This window comes from Myotis yumanensis, unplaced genomic scaffold, assembly GCF_028538775.1.
Source record: "Myotis yumanensis isolate MYYU_CA2020_CCGP unplaced genomic scaffold, mMyoYum1.0.hap1 SCAF_9, whole genome shotgun sequence".
NCBI classification, from domain to species: Eukaryota; Metazoa; Chordata; class Mammalia; order Chiroptera; family Vespertilionidae; genus Myotis; species Myotis yumanensis.
This window is the reverse complement of record NW_027223760.1, coordinates 82,146,249-82,160,301: the sequence shown is the minus strand read 5'-3', so window position 1 is coordinate 82,160,301 and position 14,053 is coordinate 82,146,249. Positions and strand designations below refer to the sequence as shown.

Here is a 14,053-nt window from a genome sequence, read left to right as displayed (position 1 = left end):
TGTCCGTCCGTTCACGGGGCTTCACAGGGGAGGCAGTTCCCGGGGGACAGAACGGCATGTAGGCGACGCAGTCGGCCGTTCGCTGTCACTGACTGAGTTCTCTGGCAGGTACAGGCGCGTCCTGGTGGGACGGGCGACCTTGGGGGGGGGGGGGGGCGGTGCATCTGGCCAAGGTCTGCCCGTGCGGGTGGCTCTTTGCCATCCGACGGCCTGGAGTCACGCTGGGTGCTGCGCTGAAGATGCTGGGAGAACAGGTCCCATGCAAGTGTCCAAGCACAGGGAGAGTTTTTAAGATGCAATAGACACCCTGTCTATTGGGAGTTTTTCATCTCAGTTCAGGCCATGAGAGTCCCTTTACCTCACACGAGGGGTTCCTTACCACCCAGAAGAGATTTCGAGGGTTGGCCTGAGCCCGCGTTCCAGAGAAATGGTATCAGGTTAGGTCCGTGGTTGGCAGACTGCGGCTCGCGAGCCACATGCGGCTCTTTGGCCCTTTCAATGTGGCTCTTCCACAAAATACCACATGCGGGCGTGCACATACAGTGGGATTGAAACTTCGTGGCCCGTGCGCAGAAGTCGGTATTTTGTGGAAGAGCCACACTGAAGGGGCCAAAGAGCCGCATGTGGCTCACGAGCCGTGGTTTGCGGACCACTGGTTAGGTGTTCTGTGGAACAGCCTGTAACTCGCAAAGGAGGCTCCGCCCTCGGAGCTGCCCATGAACCAGAAAGCTTCTGGCTAAACCCTCAAACACCGCATTTCTCCCCACCCCACCCACCCCGCCCTTTCCTCCCGCTCTCAGCCTCCCTCCTGGCGCCCCGACCTCTGCCATCCCTGCCCTTGGATAACCTGAACCCTCACCTGTCTCGCCGCCCCAGCCTGCATGCCACCGCCTCCAGCACTGGCGGCCCTCCCGCCCCTCACCGCCCCTGCCCTGCAGAGCCTCCTGCCCCAGCTGGCGGCACTTCCAGCCCTCCGTGCCGCCCTCCCCCCCGAATCAGTGACCGGTGAGCAGCCGTTCCGACTGGCATCTGGCATCGGTCCCGACGCGCTCAGCAAATGTACCTGTGTCCTCCTACTGCCTGCACTCGTGTTGTCCCAGTCTGTCGCTTTCTACCCCTTTCTCCTCTCAAACTTCTTCTGCACAGACCAGCGCAAGCGTCAGATCCTTCAGGGGGCGTTGGGGGTGTGTTCAGTGCCTCTGTCTCTCTGGGAACTAGGGTGTGAGCTGCTGCTGTAGCTGCTTCACAGCCTGCCCCTCCGCCACTGCCATCGCACGGGTTCCCTCTGGCTCGGCCGGTGCACGGGCCCTGGTCGCGTCAGGATGGGGGGCGGATGGTGCACGGTTGCCAGGAGCTCACAGCAGCACACCGGCGAGGCCCGGCTGCTCTGGGCTCAGCGACTCTCACCGACCAGGTCCCGAACCCCGTTCCTGGCTTCCTGTAGGAGATGCTGAGGGGACTTGGTCTCTCCGTGCCACCAGGCTGTGTCTGAAACGTGTTGTCCAGAAAAAAATAGCTGTGAGGTGTGGCTGTAGACGCTGAGTGCTGGGACCTAGTAAGTTTCGTGGGATGATGGTGACGTGCTGGTGAATGCCGGGGAATAGAGGCACTCTTCGGCACGTGGGTATCTGCTGAAGCAACTACAATAATGATGTGTAAGTTCACTCGTAGTCATTAGCATAACCATTCCTTTACGTACAAGATGCATAAGGAACACTGAGACGCTGCATGTTTGCGCAGGATGACGCGTCCCAGAGAGGATGTGTTTTCCCTACAAGCGTGTTGGCCTTTCCTTCCCCTTCGGGAGCGAGCCCGTGGGAAAGGCCCTGCTCACGCTGCGGGGCCTCCTCGTGCGGTGCACTCGCCACACAGCGCCCTCGGGCTTCCTCTCCCTCCGCCCGAGCTGCTTCCATGAGGCCTGGTCAGGGGAACTCGGAGCTGCCCGCCTCACCAGCACACGTGTCAGCTCAGGCCCTCGGTGCAGCCCGGGAAGGAGGCCTGCAGGGGAGGCACAGAGAGGGCGCTGAGTGAGAGGGAGCGTCCGAGGAGCAGGAGCCGCTGGCCGTTCCCAGCTCAGGCGGCGTGTGCACGTGTGTGTGCGCGTGTAGTTGTAAAAAGTCTCATTAGGGAGCGAGAGCCCGTGAACAAATAGAGCTGGGAAGCAGAAAGCTGTAGTTTACGTTACAGGAAGAGCTTTTGTTTTGTGGATCAGTCATGGTTTTGAAGTGTCCAGGCTTGTTGCCGTTCCCCCCTGCGCCATTGGCAGTGTTCCTGTGCCATCCGTACCACGTCCGTCGCACCTAGAGCTTCGTTTCAACACGTTTTATTGGTGTCGGTGAGTTTCGGATGCCCGTGAGGCTTGACACGGACGGAATCTTCCAGCGGAGGCTGTGCAGGGCACAGGTGTGGACCAAGAAGGCTCTGGAAGGTCACTTGGCTCTTGTTAAGTTTTTGGATTTTTCAAAATTGCACATTCAAGCTCTACAATCACGGTGTTGTTTAGGATCTTTGGGTACAACCTACGGTTGGAAACTGGCGGGGACCCCGTGTGGATGCCGTGGATCTTGGGGTGTTATGAAATCTCCGTCATTATGCACTGGTTTGAGCCGGAGATAACCAGCTCCGAGGAGGGGCCCCTCGTGAGCAGTGCACTCGGTTGACTCATGCCCACATGGAGACAGGGACTGTAAGCTTCATGAGGCAGGAAGGGTGTTAGTCCCATCCCTGCCATGTCCCTGGACCCTGGGCACCAAAATGACACTGGTGATGATCATGGTGATGATCATGGTGATGATAGTGACGGAGATGATGATGGTGATGATGATAGTGATGATGATGGAGATGGTGATGATGATCATGATGATGGAGATGGTGATGATGACATGATGGTGGAGATGGTGATGATGATCATGATGGTGGAGATGGTGATGATGATCATGATGGTGGAGATGGTCATGATGATGGAGATGGTGATGATGGTGATGATGGTGGTGATGGTGGCGATGATGGTGATGATCATGGTGACGATAGTGATAGAGATGATGATGATGATGGAGATAGTGATGATCTTGGTGGTGATGGTGATGATCATGATGATGGAGACAATAATGGTGGTGATGGTGATGATGGTGGTGAGGATGATAGTGACGATGATGGAGATGGTGATGATCTTGATGGTGGTGATGGTGATGATGATCATGATGATGGAGACGATGATGGTGATGGTGATGATGGGAAAATGATGATGATGATGATGATGATGATGATGATGGAGATGATGATGGTGATGATGGTCATGATGATCATGATGGCAGTGATGGTGATGATGGAGAAGATGAGGAGGAGGAGGAGGAGGATGGTCATGGTGGTGATGGTGGTGGTAATGAAGATAGCAATAGCTTACATGAGCCTGACACTATTTACAGATATTAACAATTTTAATCCTTAAGATGACCTGTTGTGGGGCACTTTTTAGCCTCATCTTACAGATGAGGATAGGGAGGCTCAGGTGGGAGGAGTACTTTGCGCCAGCCATTCATTATGTGAAAGCTATTGTGGGATTTGGGGCTTAAAACTTACTTTTGAAATTGTCCTATGAAACAGCCACAAACCTTCAGCCAAGCCCAAACACCCCCATTGAACCTCAAGTCAATACTGAACGCTGAGTGAGGAGATTTGGGGAGGGGAGGCAAGTGTATTTCTAATGGCAACAACCACTTCCCCATGAAAATGAATGGATTGGCGAGTGCATCAGAGCTCCCTTATTCCTTGGCTGGTACTTACAATACTTACTCCTCATTGTTCCTTCATCTTTGGGGTTTTGTGTTTGTTTGGAAAATTGAACTAGCATTTGAGTGAATGGCCTGGTTGTGCTCCCCAGCTTTCGGACTGTTTTCGAGCATAAAATTCCAATCCCAGAGACTCTGCCACCAGGACCTGGGAAGGAGATGGCCCAGTCGGGCCTCCCTGCACCCAGCAGCCATGGCGCATGCCCGCTTGCGCGCTCTCTCTCTCTCTTTCTCTCTCTCTCTCTTCTACAAACGATTTCCATGTTTTAGTAATCCTTCACATCGATGTGCTTTTTCCATGAAAGAAAGTGTTACCACATTTTCCGAAGGAGGAGACATCTAACTAAACCTTACTCCCCTCGATCCTCCCCTTCCCCCCCACCCCCTCGCCCTCGCCGCCGCCCACACAACATCTGTATTTCTTAAACTCAAAGCACTAGTTATTGTAAAAGTCAATTGAGCTTACAAAGACGTGCTTGTGTAGAAAACTTTCTCAGCTTCCGGGCGGGGGAGATCTGGTTTGAGGGGTCGTTCAACAGAGTAGGAATCCGCTCACTGGGAGGCACCCCTCTGCTCCCCCCTACGCTTCCAAGATCTGGCCGCGGGCCCGAGTAAACAGCTTGAGGATGAGTTCAGTTAAGGCATCAGGCGCACATTGCCGCTCCTCCACTCCTCTCCTTCCTGGCCTCCATAACCAGCTCGTCAGCTTAAAAAGCCAGAAGACAAACAAACAAGAGAAGTGCTTTAGATGACAGATTACTGGCCCATTGAAATATGTCCATGGCCCAGGGCCCCGGCCCCCCAGCCATCGGAAGGCCTTTGGACAGCGCCCCGCGCAGCCCTGGCCTGCAGGGGCACGCAGGGCCCAGCTGCCAGGAATGACTTTATCTCCCTCGACGTGTTCGGTCAGATGGAGGGGCAGCGGCGGAGCCAGGGCAGGCTCAGGGGTGAAGGCAAACCGTTCCACTGCCGAGCAGGGTGGAGCCTGGGCTTGGTCCTCAGGCGTGGGGTGGGATAAGGGGCTCTCGGGGGAGCGGTTTTCTAGACCCTGAGATGCGGCTCCAGCCCCATCACTTCACCCCTCACCTTAACACGGGGAGTCTCTAGGCATCGGAGATTGGCCTCACCATAGAGCAGTGGTTCTCAACCTGTGGGTCGCGACCCCTTTGGGGGTTGAACGACCCTTTCATAGGGGTCGCCTAAGACCATTGGAAAACACATCTATAATTACATATTGTTTTTGTGATTAATCACTATGCTTTAATTGTGTTCAATTTGTAACAATGAAAATACATCCTGCATATCAGATATTTACATGATGATTCATAACAGTAGCAAAATTACAGTTATGAAGTAGCAACGAAAATAATTTTATGGTTGGGGGTCACCACAACATGAGGAACTGTATTAAAGGGTCACGGCATTAGGAAGGTTGAGAACCACTGCCGTGGAGTATCTTGGGGAAGGCAATGGAGGTTCACATAACAGTGCCTGTGTATGTTTTATAATCTTTATTGTTGAAAGTATTACGTAGGTCCTCCTTTTCCCCCCATTGACTTCTTCCAGCCCGCTCCCATCCCCCCACCCCCAGGCCCTCACTACCCCATTGTCTGTGTCCCCGGGTTATGCATATATGCAGACAAGTTCATCGGTTGATCTCTCCCCACCCCCCCCCCCCACCCTCCCCCGCCTTCCCTCTGAGGTTCAACGGTCTGTCCATGCTTCTCGGTCTCTGGATCTAATTTTGATCATCAGTTCATTTGGTTCATGAGACTCTACAGATGAGTGAGATCATGGGATCCTTGTCTTTTCTCTGACTGGTTTATTTCGCTCAGCAGAATGCTCTCCAGGCCCCTCCACGCTGTTGCGAAAGGTAAGAGTCCTTTCTTTTTTATTGCTGCATAGTATTCCATGGTGTAAATGTACCATGGTTTGACCCAGTCATCCCACTTCTAGGAAAGAAAACGGAAACATCGATCAGAAAGAATATATGCACCCCTATGTTCATAGCAGCACAGTTTACCACAGCTAAGGTCTGGAAACAGCCTAAGTGCCCATCAGCAGATGAGTGGATTAAAAAAACTACGGCGCATCTACGCTATGGAACATCCACGCAATGGAGCACCTGTGTTTTGAAAGACACTTCTGATCACCCAACGCAGCCGAGGAGGTTTCTGGGCATTATCTTTAAGTGTCTGGCGGGGAGAGGGGGGAGGGAGGCACAGAGGGGGCGCAAGGAGTTTCTTGCTAAGAGATGAGGGAATCCACTCCCAGAGCCTTTGGCCTCGAATTACCGTAACGATGGACCCGTTCCCCGTCATTGTCACACTTCAAACATGAGAGCTGCAACAGAAAGGTTAACAAAGAAGAGAGGCCACGTCTTTTCTGGAAGCAAGATAAACACACAAGGAGAAAAGCGGAAGGTTGCAATTTTTAGAGGAAAGTAGGAAATCTGTTTTGCGAGTCACCCGTGTGACTTATCTTTATGTGTCTGTCCTCTTGGATCACAAGTAATAGCAAAGCCAGGACGGCCGCGATATGTCTTCGTGTCTGTTATTCTAAGGGGCTCGTGGTTTGGGGAAGGCATCACTATGTTTGAATCCCAGACACGTTCGATCGGAAAAGGGACTGCCAGCACCAGCTCTGTATCAGCGGCCTGTAGCAGCTCGGATTCTGCGGGGTCAGTAGGGTGCTATAGAAACTGAACACCAAGCAAGGAAAAATACTTTCTCATCCAGCTGGGGAGGAATTTACCGGCAGCCCGACTATTAATAGACACCGTGGGGATTCCATTTCCATTGCTCAACTGGTGTGTGCGTTATTAAACCTTAAAAAAAGAAAGTAGTGAGCCAAGGCCGCTGAAAACTTATACATGATGTTTATGCAAGTACTTCAGCGATATTTATTCATCTTTTATTGCTTGCCGACTGGGTCATAAACGAAAGGGACCGCAAAGGAAAACAGAATGTTTGCTGTTGTTCTCGGGATGACATAGTGTTCGTGAAAGAGACGGAAAGTGCTGTGAGACAACAGAACGCTTCTATCACCCCAGCGGGAGCGAAGGCGAACCCCGAGAGGAAGCTGGGCAGAGGAGCCGCACAGGGTCTTTCTGGGGGGCGTGGCTGTGCAGGAGGCCACTGCACGGCCTCCCCAGGAGCGTGGACGGGAGAAGGGCTGGAGGACAGCCTGGGGGGCAGGGGCCTGCAGGCTGTGAGGTGGAGGAGAAGTGGGATGCCTCCGTGTTAAGCCAGAGGACACAAGCCGTGGGCCAGCTTCAGATCAAGGCGAGGAAGGGTTCCGTGACGGAGCTGTCGACACAGCGTGGGCCGTGCCAGACCCTCTGAGCAAGATCAAAACGCTCAGTCCCTCGGGACGGACAAGCCGGCCTGACAACCATCTCCCGGGCGTGGAAAGCCAGGAGGTAGTGGGACACGTGGGGTTGTGTGTTCAGTCCTAACAGTAAAGATGCCGAGCAGAGCGGCAGCACCCTGCACACAAAGCCACTCCTAACCAGGAATGGAACCAGGGACCTTGTGGTGCATGGGACGGTGCTCCACCCACTGGGCCGCACCGGCCAGGGCTAGTCCCTGCTCTTTTCAGAGGTCTGCCCGGCCTGCTCTGGGTCGTCGGAAACGAGACTGCGGGCCCTGTTTCCTGGACGGAGACCTGTGGCGATGAGAGGCCGTGCTGGCTGGCAGCACCGTCTCTTCTTTCTCCAGGCAGGGGACCCGCCTGATAGCAAGTGGCTGCCTATGAGAACTGTTGCTTTTATATACATACTAGAGGCCCAATGCACGAAATTCATGCAAGCGTAGGCCTTCCTTCCCCCGGCTGCCGGCACCGGCTTCCCTCTGGCACCCGGGACCTGGGCTTCCCTCGCAGCCCCGGCTTCGTCTGGAAGGTCGTCCAGAAGGACATCCGGAAGGATGTCCGGTCTAATTAGCATATTACTCTTTATTATTATTATTATTATCATTATTGATTTAAGAGGAAGGAACAGGGGGAGAGAGAAAGAGCAACATTGATGTGAGAGTGCAACACTGATCGGCTGCCTCCTGCACAGCCCACACTGGGCATCGAGCCTGCAACCCTTGCATGTACCGGGAATCGAACTGTGACCTCCTGGTTCGTAGGTCGACGCTCAGCCACTGCGCCACGGGCCGGGAGAACGGTTGCTTTTAGTGGCTGGCGCTCCCCGTGAGGGCTCACGTGTTCTAGAGACAGTCGTGTCTGAGCCTAATGAAGAGTCCCGGGGCCGGGTTTGGCTTGGGCCCGCTCCCCTGGCGGCTGCTGGTGGCTTTCGAGTCCGTGTTCCTGCTCAGCGAGCCCGGGAGGCGGCTGTGCTTGCAGAGCTGACCCGGGAGAGGGTCGGGTCCGGCCTCGCCCAGGCCCGGGAGGACTGGGAGCTGCCGCTTGCTTTCCCCTTGGAAAAGCCACTTGAGGAGATACTTAAGGAGGAGTAAGCGGAAACAAAATGTCCATTTCAAAACGAGCATCAGACAAAAACACGTGCAGACACACCGCCCACAGCCCCAGCCCCACTTAGGGAACCACCGCAGGGCCGGGTGGAGGGGCTGCTCGGGGGCTGGAGCAGCTTCTGCAGGGGCTGCTCTGAAGGCCCCGGGGCTGCGGCCTCCTCCCCGTGCCCAGGGGCGGCCGGAGGACACGGCCCACACGCCGTCCTCGGAGCCCGGCCGCCCCTGTGACCAGGCGGGCCAGGTGGCCGTGGCCGGCTCCAGCTGCCCCTCCCGCGGGGCCCGAGCGCAGGCCGCCCGCCAGGCCGCACACAGCGGAGGGAGCGGAGGGCAGAGGGCGGAGGGCAGAGGGCAGCCTCGGGCGCCAGGGGTAGGAAGCGGCTCATCCCGCCGGGAACCTGGCCAGGCCCCGCGGACTGGAGTCACATGGCATTGATTGGGGGTCGGCCACGTGCCATTGGCCTTAACCAGAGTCTCCACCGCCCACCCCCGGGTCCTCCCCAGGGGCCCCTGCGTCATGGACAAAGTGGGAAGAGACCCCCGTGATGGAGATGGTGCCTGATGGTGGGGGAGCCACGTTCTCCTCCAGCCCCTGAGCCACGGCCACTGGTCGCTGGCAGGGGCCACTCAGTTTGCTGATGGTTCCAGAGTCCACAAAGCTGAGGTGTGCCCGGCCGTGTTGCCCAGTGGTTAGAGCATCAGCCCTCAGACTGAAGGGCCGAGGGTTCGATTCCGGTCGAGGGCACGTACCTCGGGTGCAGGCTCCATCCCCAGCCCCGGCCGGGGCGCATGCTGTCTCTTTCCCATCGATGCTTCTCGCTCGGTCTCTCCCCATCCCTTCCACTCTCTCTAAAACTCAGTGGGAAAAATCTCCTTGGGTGAGGAATACCAAAAAAAAAAAAAAAGAAGCAAACACAAGTGTGCGTGAGAGAGAGAGGTTTTTTAAAAGATGGTTAATCACAGAAGAAAACTTGTAAAGAACACGTCAGCCATCTCGGGAGGGGGCGGAACCGGGCCGCGTCTGCCGCAGGGAAACGCCGCCAGCCAGGCCTCGCCCCCGGCTGCTGGAAAGCCTGGCTTCCTGGCACATGACTCACCCTCTCCGGAGGGTGCTCACGGCTGGGGAGGGACTCCTGTGGGTACCGGCCACCGGGCAGGAGGGGCCCCCGGTACCCACATGGGGGCACAGCGGTGGCCCAGGGAGGGGAGCGAGGACAGGGAAGGCAGCTGTTTCCTGGGGGTGGGCGGGGGGCGGCAGGAGGCCGTGCTAGCATCTCCCAGCGGCCCGGCCTCCAGGCAGCGTGGTCCTCCCTCGGGGGGAGCCGGTCCGTTGCCTGGTAACCAGCAGGGAGTCCCCGTCCCATGTTCCTTGAGCATGTCTCTTGCGTGGCTGAGGGTGCCTGCGGCTACTTCATGGATAAAGGCCTCTCCCAAAGGGCCTGGGTGCTCCTTCCGGCAGCGCTGCTTCCGATGCCGTCCCGGCCACGGCCGTTCTGTTGTCTGACTGTGTCTCGTGGGTGAGGAGTGAGCAGCACAGACAGCCCCCGGGGCCACCGGGCAGCGGGACGCACCGGCCTCGAGGCCACAGCCACCCCGACGCCGCCACGGGCCGTGGTGCCTCTGGCGCACACACGAGGCAGTGGGCGAGCTGGGGAGGGACACACTGGGGATGGAGCCCACAACCCAGGCATATGCCCTGACCGGGAATCCAACCGTGACCTCCTGGTTCATAGATTGAAGCTCAACCACTGAGCCACGCCGGTCAGGCATCTTGGGATTGTTTTACTGGCTCTGAAGAGAATCCTGGGGATGGAGACCTACCAGTGTTGTGTTCTCTTCATCACATCAAAAATGAAAGATGTTATTCTAAAACAGCGGTTCTCAACCTGTGGGTCGTGAACAATGAAAATACATCCTGCATATCAGATATTTACATTACGATTCATAACAGTAGCAACATTACAGTTATGAAGTAGCAACGAAAATAATTTTATGGTTGGGGGTCACCACAACATGAGGAGCTGTATTAAAGGGTCGCGGCATGAGGGAGGTTGAGAACCACTGATCTAAAGTCTTCTGCTCGCTAACTTATTAGGGTCCCTCGGTGTGCAGTGTGTTGGCCGTGCCACAGCGTGCGTGGCAGGTGCTGCCCGGGGGCAGGTGCACAGGGCGGGTGACCGGCTGTTGGAGAGGACTTCTGAGTGTCCCCTGAGCATTTCCTGGTTGCCGTGCAGATTCAAAGTCAACGCTCTTTGGATGCCTACAAGCCGCGAGGTAATTATTCGTCATGAACCCGAATATGACCAGCAAGGAACTGTGGACAAAAGAGAAAGTTTTGGAAAATCAAGAAAAATCGTCGCCACTCTAGTGAGACTTCCCCCACATGCCAAAGCCTTTGGTTCAGCGAGCAGCGAACATGTCGGTGCTGCTCTGTGCTTGCTTCCACTGTTTTCCTAATTGTTATTGCATGTGAGTCAGCCGTAATTTTCCTACGTTCCCATTATTACCAATCTTCATAGGCGAGTCTGGTACTATAATCATGCTTTGTAACATTTCTCTGTGGGTAAATGTACTCTGTGGTCCCCGAAGTTTAAAAATGTATTTATAGATCTGGAAACCGTCACCGTACGATGCCCGGTGTCTCCCAAGAGCCACCCTATGCACCTGTTCTGAGAAATAGTGCGAGGAACGAATCGCAGCGTCGTCGCTTGCCTTCTCACAGTCTGCAGGTGGTTCTGCATTGTTCACCGATTGTTTCTCGTTGTTAAAGCAGTTTCACGAAGCCTCCTAACATGAATCACGGAAAACGTGGAGGATCTCAGTAGTTGTGCGTGTGCGTGGGCGTGGTGGCTTCTCCATTTTTTTCTTTAAAAAAGTGTATTTTATTAACACACCCACCTTCTTCTCTCGTGCACCGCAGATTTTCGTACATTGTATCCTCAGTTACTTGTTATTACAAAGTCATATCTGGTTACTATAGCAGATTCGAGAAATGAAGAAAATGTGGAAGAAATAAGAAAAACGTGGTTTCTGCTTCAGAACGAGGCGCTCCGTGGAAAACGGGCCGAGACAGCTCAGGAGGCCGAGGGAGGGGCTTACGAGGGCTCAGCCGCCCGGGCAGCCATTAATGTGGCGTCGAGAAAACAACAAATTAAAGCAATTACACGGTTACTCAGGCACTTCCAAGCGTCTAAGTGGGTTGGGGGAAACTTGAAGAAACTGGTTTGAATGTCTTGCCCGGGCTTGTGGGCAAAGAGGGGTGCCGACCCCCTAATGCCACGGGGGAGGGGCAGGCTCCGCCCCCCACCCCCCCCCAACACACACACACAGGAGGGGCATTTTGTTTTATTCTCGGTTACGATAAGGTGTAGGGCTCGAGAAAAAACATGGCCAGGCTGTGGGCCAGCCCTCGGTGTCCAAGGATAACAGCAGACAGTTTCCCACAAGCCCTTGCCTGAGCCCGCCGCTCAGGGCTGAGCAGATGCCAGGCCTCGCCGTGGGGACCCCCAGAAGCCTGGCTGCCCTCCGGAGGGCGCCTCCCCACAGGGACAGCGTGGCGCCCTCCCGCTAGTGCCGAGCCCTGAAGCCCGCAAGGCTGGGGGGCAGGGATCCGCGGGAGGGGCATGCAGGGCTCACTAGGGTGATGGTGTGTCCTCTCGTGTGAGAGGAGTGTGGGTGACACGCGTGTGCGCACGTGTGCATTTGTGGAAACTCGCCAGGTGCTGCAGAGAGATTAGGTCACACTTTCCTCTGCATGTTCCGCCAACAGCAGAGGAAACAGCCATTGAACCAGAAGCGGTGGCCGTGGGGTGACGCGTACCGATATCTGCCCCTTTTAAATGCATCGAAAGTAAGACAGCCCCGGCCGGCGTGGTCAGTTGGTGAGCGTCGACCCATGAACCGGGAGGTCACGGTTCGATTCCCGGTCAGGGCACAGGCCCGGGTTGGTGGCTCGATCCCCAGTGCAGGGCATGCAGGAGGCAGCTGATCAATGATTCTCTCTCATCATGGACGTTTCTATCACTCTCTCCCTCTCTCATCCTCTCTCTCTAAAATCAGTAAAAACATTTTTTTTTTTAAAGTAAGATGAGTAGATACGTGACGAGGGGAACATAGCAACATGCTAACGGAAGCATGTCCGCAGTACGGTCCTTTCAGCTTTTCTCTGCGGTTCCGAATCGTCACCAGATTTGAGGAAGGAAAACTAGTGCTGAGTAGGTCCTGCTGCTCTTGACTCAGTGGAATCTGCCCTCACGTTTGCGAGGGGTAAAGCCAGGCATAGCGCACACGGGGCTGGGCACACCTGTTGGTCGTCAAACATACAGCACTGAAGTCATATTGAATCTCTTCTCTCTTCGGATTAATTGCTTAAACACCTAGTCCTAAATGCATATTTTAAGGACATTTTTAAAGTATAACATATCGCTCTCTCTCTCGCTCTCTCTCTCTCTCTCTCCCTCTTCTTTATGAAGGTTCTACAAAGTAACTCTGCTTAACACTCCACGTTTGACTAAGCCTATCTGCAGACCCAGTCGCTCCCCATGAAACAGACAGCGCCCGGGGCAGGCACACGTCCGTCCGATGCACCCGTGTCACATCCCGCACATTCCCAGTCGTTCCCTCTAAGGGAAGGAGCTCCAAGCTTTCCTGCTGTTCCGCCTCCTGGCAGCCTGGGAGACGGGGTGTCCCTGGGTCTGCATTGGAGGAGAGCGCCTCCCGATCTGGAGCAGCCGGCGGTGCCGCAAGGGCACACCATGCGGCAGTGGCCGAACAAGAATGTTCTCCTGGATGAATTAACAGGCACTCGCTCTCTGTGGTTTTGTCTTAAATCTGCCAGCGGGTCTGTGATTTTTATTTTTTTTAATACATTTACTGGCTTCGTGGCCTCACATTTAAATGTTCCCATTGCTTTATTCCATAACATGAGATATTTGGTGTGAAAGGTGGACCAAGATTATACTTTGTTCCATCAAGAGACCGAGGCCGGGTCATTCTGGTCCAGAGGGATTGTGGTTCAAAGCTCCCAGCTTCAAAGGCCCGAACCCCTTTGTTCTGTTACGCCTGCCTGAACGTGTCCCTTAAAGAGCTGGGCTTGTAAATGTGACTTCATATCACCCTCTCCTTGGCTTTGAAATACAGACTGCGGAGTGGGTCTCCCCCTCATGGGAAATGTTGTCTGGTATGAAGTCTGGTAGCTTCACAAACGAAGGAGCTGAGTGCGCCGAGGCGGTGCCGGCCGGCCGGCCGGGGAGCGCACCTGTGTGGGCGGGGCCCCCAGGGAGGGCGGATGAACGGAGCGCTGTCGGTTTCCCACTGGCAGTTTTTGAATGTATGTTTCCATTTCGTTATTCACTAAACCTTATCTAATGAGACCTTGGGTTTAGTCTCCGAGCATTCGCTTAGAAGACGATCTTAGATCTCCCGCCTTGACGCGCTCATCATCGATTCTCGGCTGTACCCCGTGGTGGTCCGCACACGTCGCCTGGTGTGAATTACGTTTGTAAATATCCTTTGACACACAGAAGGCGGCGTGCTCTCTTTTGGCAAAGTAAAAAGTTCACGATGCAGTTATTAGTCGACGTTGTAACCACATTATTCATACGCTCTCTGATGCGTATTGTTTGGCCTGCTGAGGTTCTTACCGACTGTCTCATCCAAGAGGTTTTTATAGAATCTCGTCTGTGTCCCCGTGACTTTTGAACACGTTTGAACGAGTCCCTGCGTGTAGGAGTGAGCTCTTCCTTCCGCTGCCCTGCACCTTGTAAAGCTTAACCCTGTGCTGTCACGTCT

At 54.9% G+C, this 14,053-nt stretch overlaps 1 protein-coding gene across 1 annotated transcript in view; it reads left to right on the top strand.

Annotated features, from left to right (window-relative positions):
• Positions 1–14,053, top strand: part of EGFR (epidermal growth factor receptor) — a 113,107-nt gene that overhangs the window by 49,712 nt on the left and 49,342 nt on the right. The gene's annotated exons all lie outside the window — the stretch shown is intronic.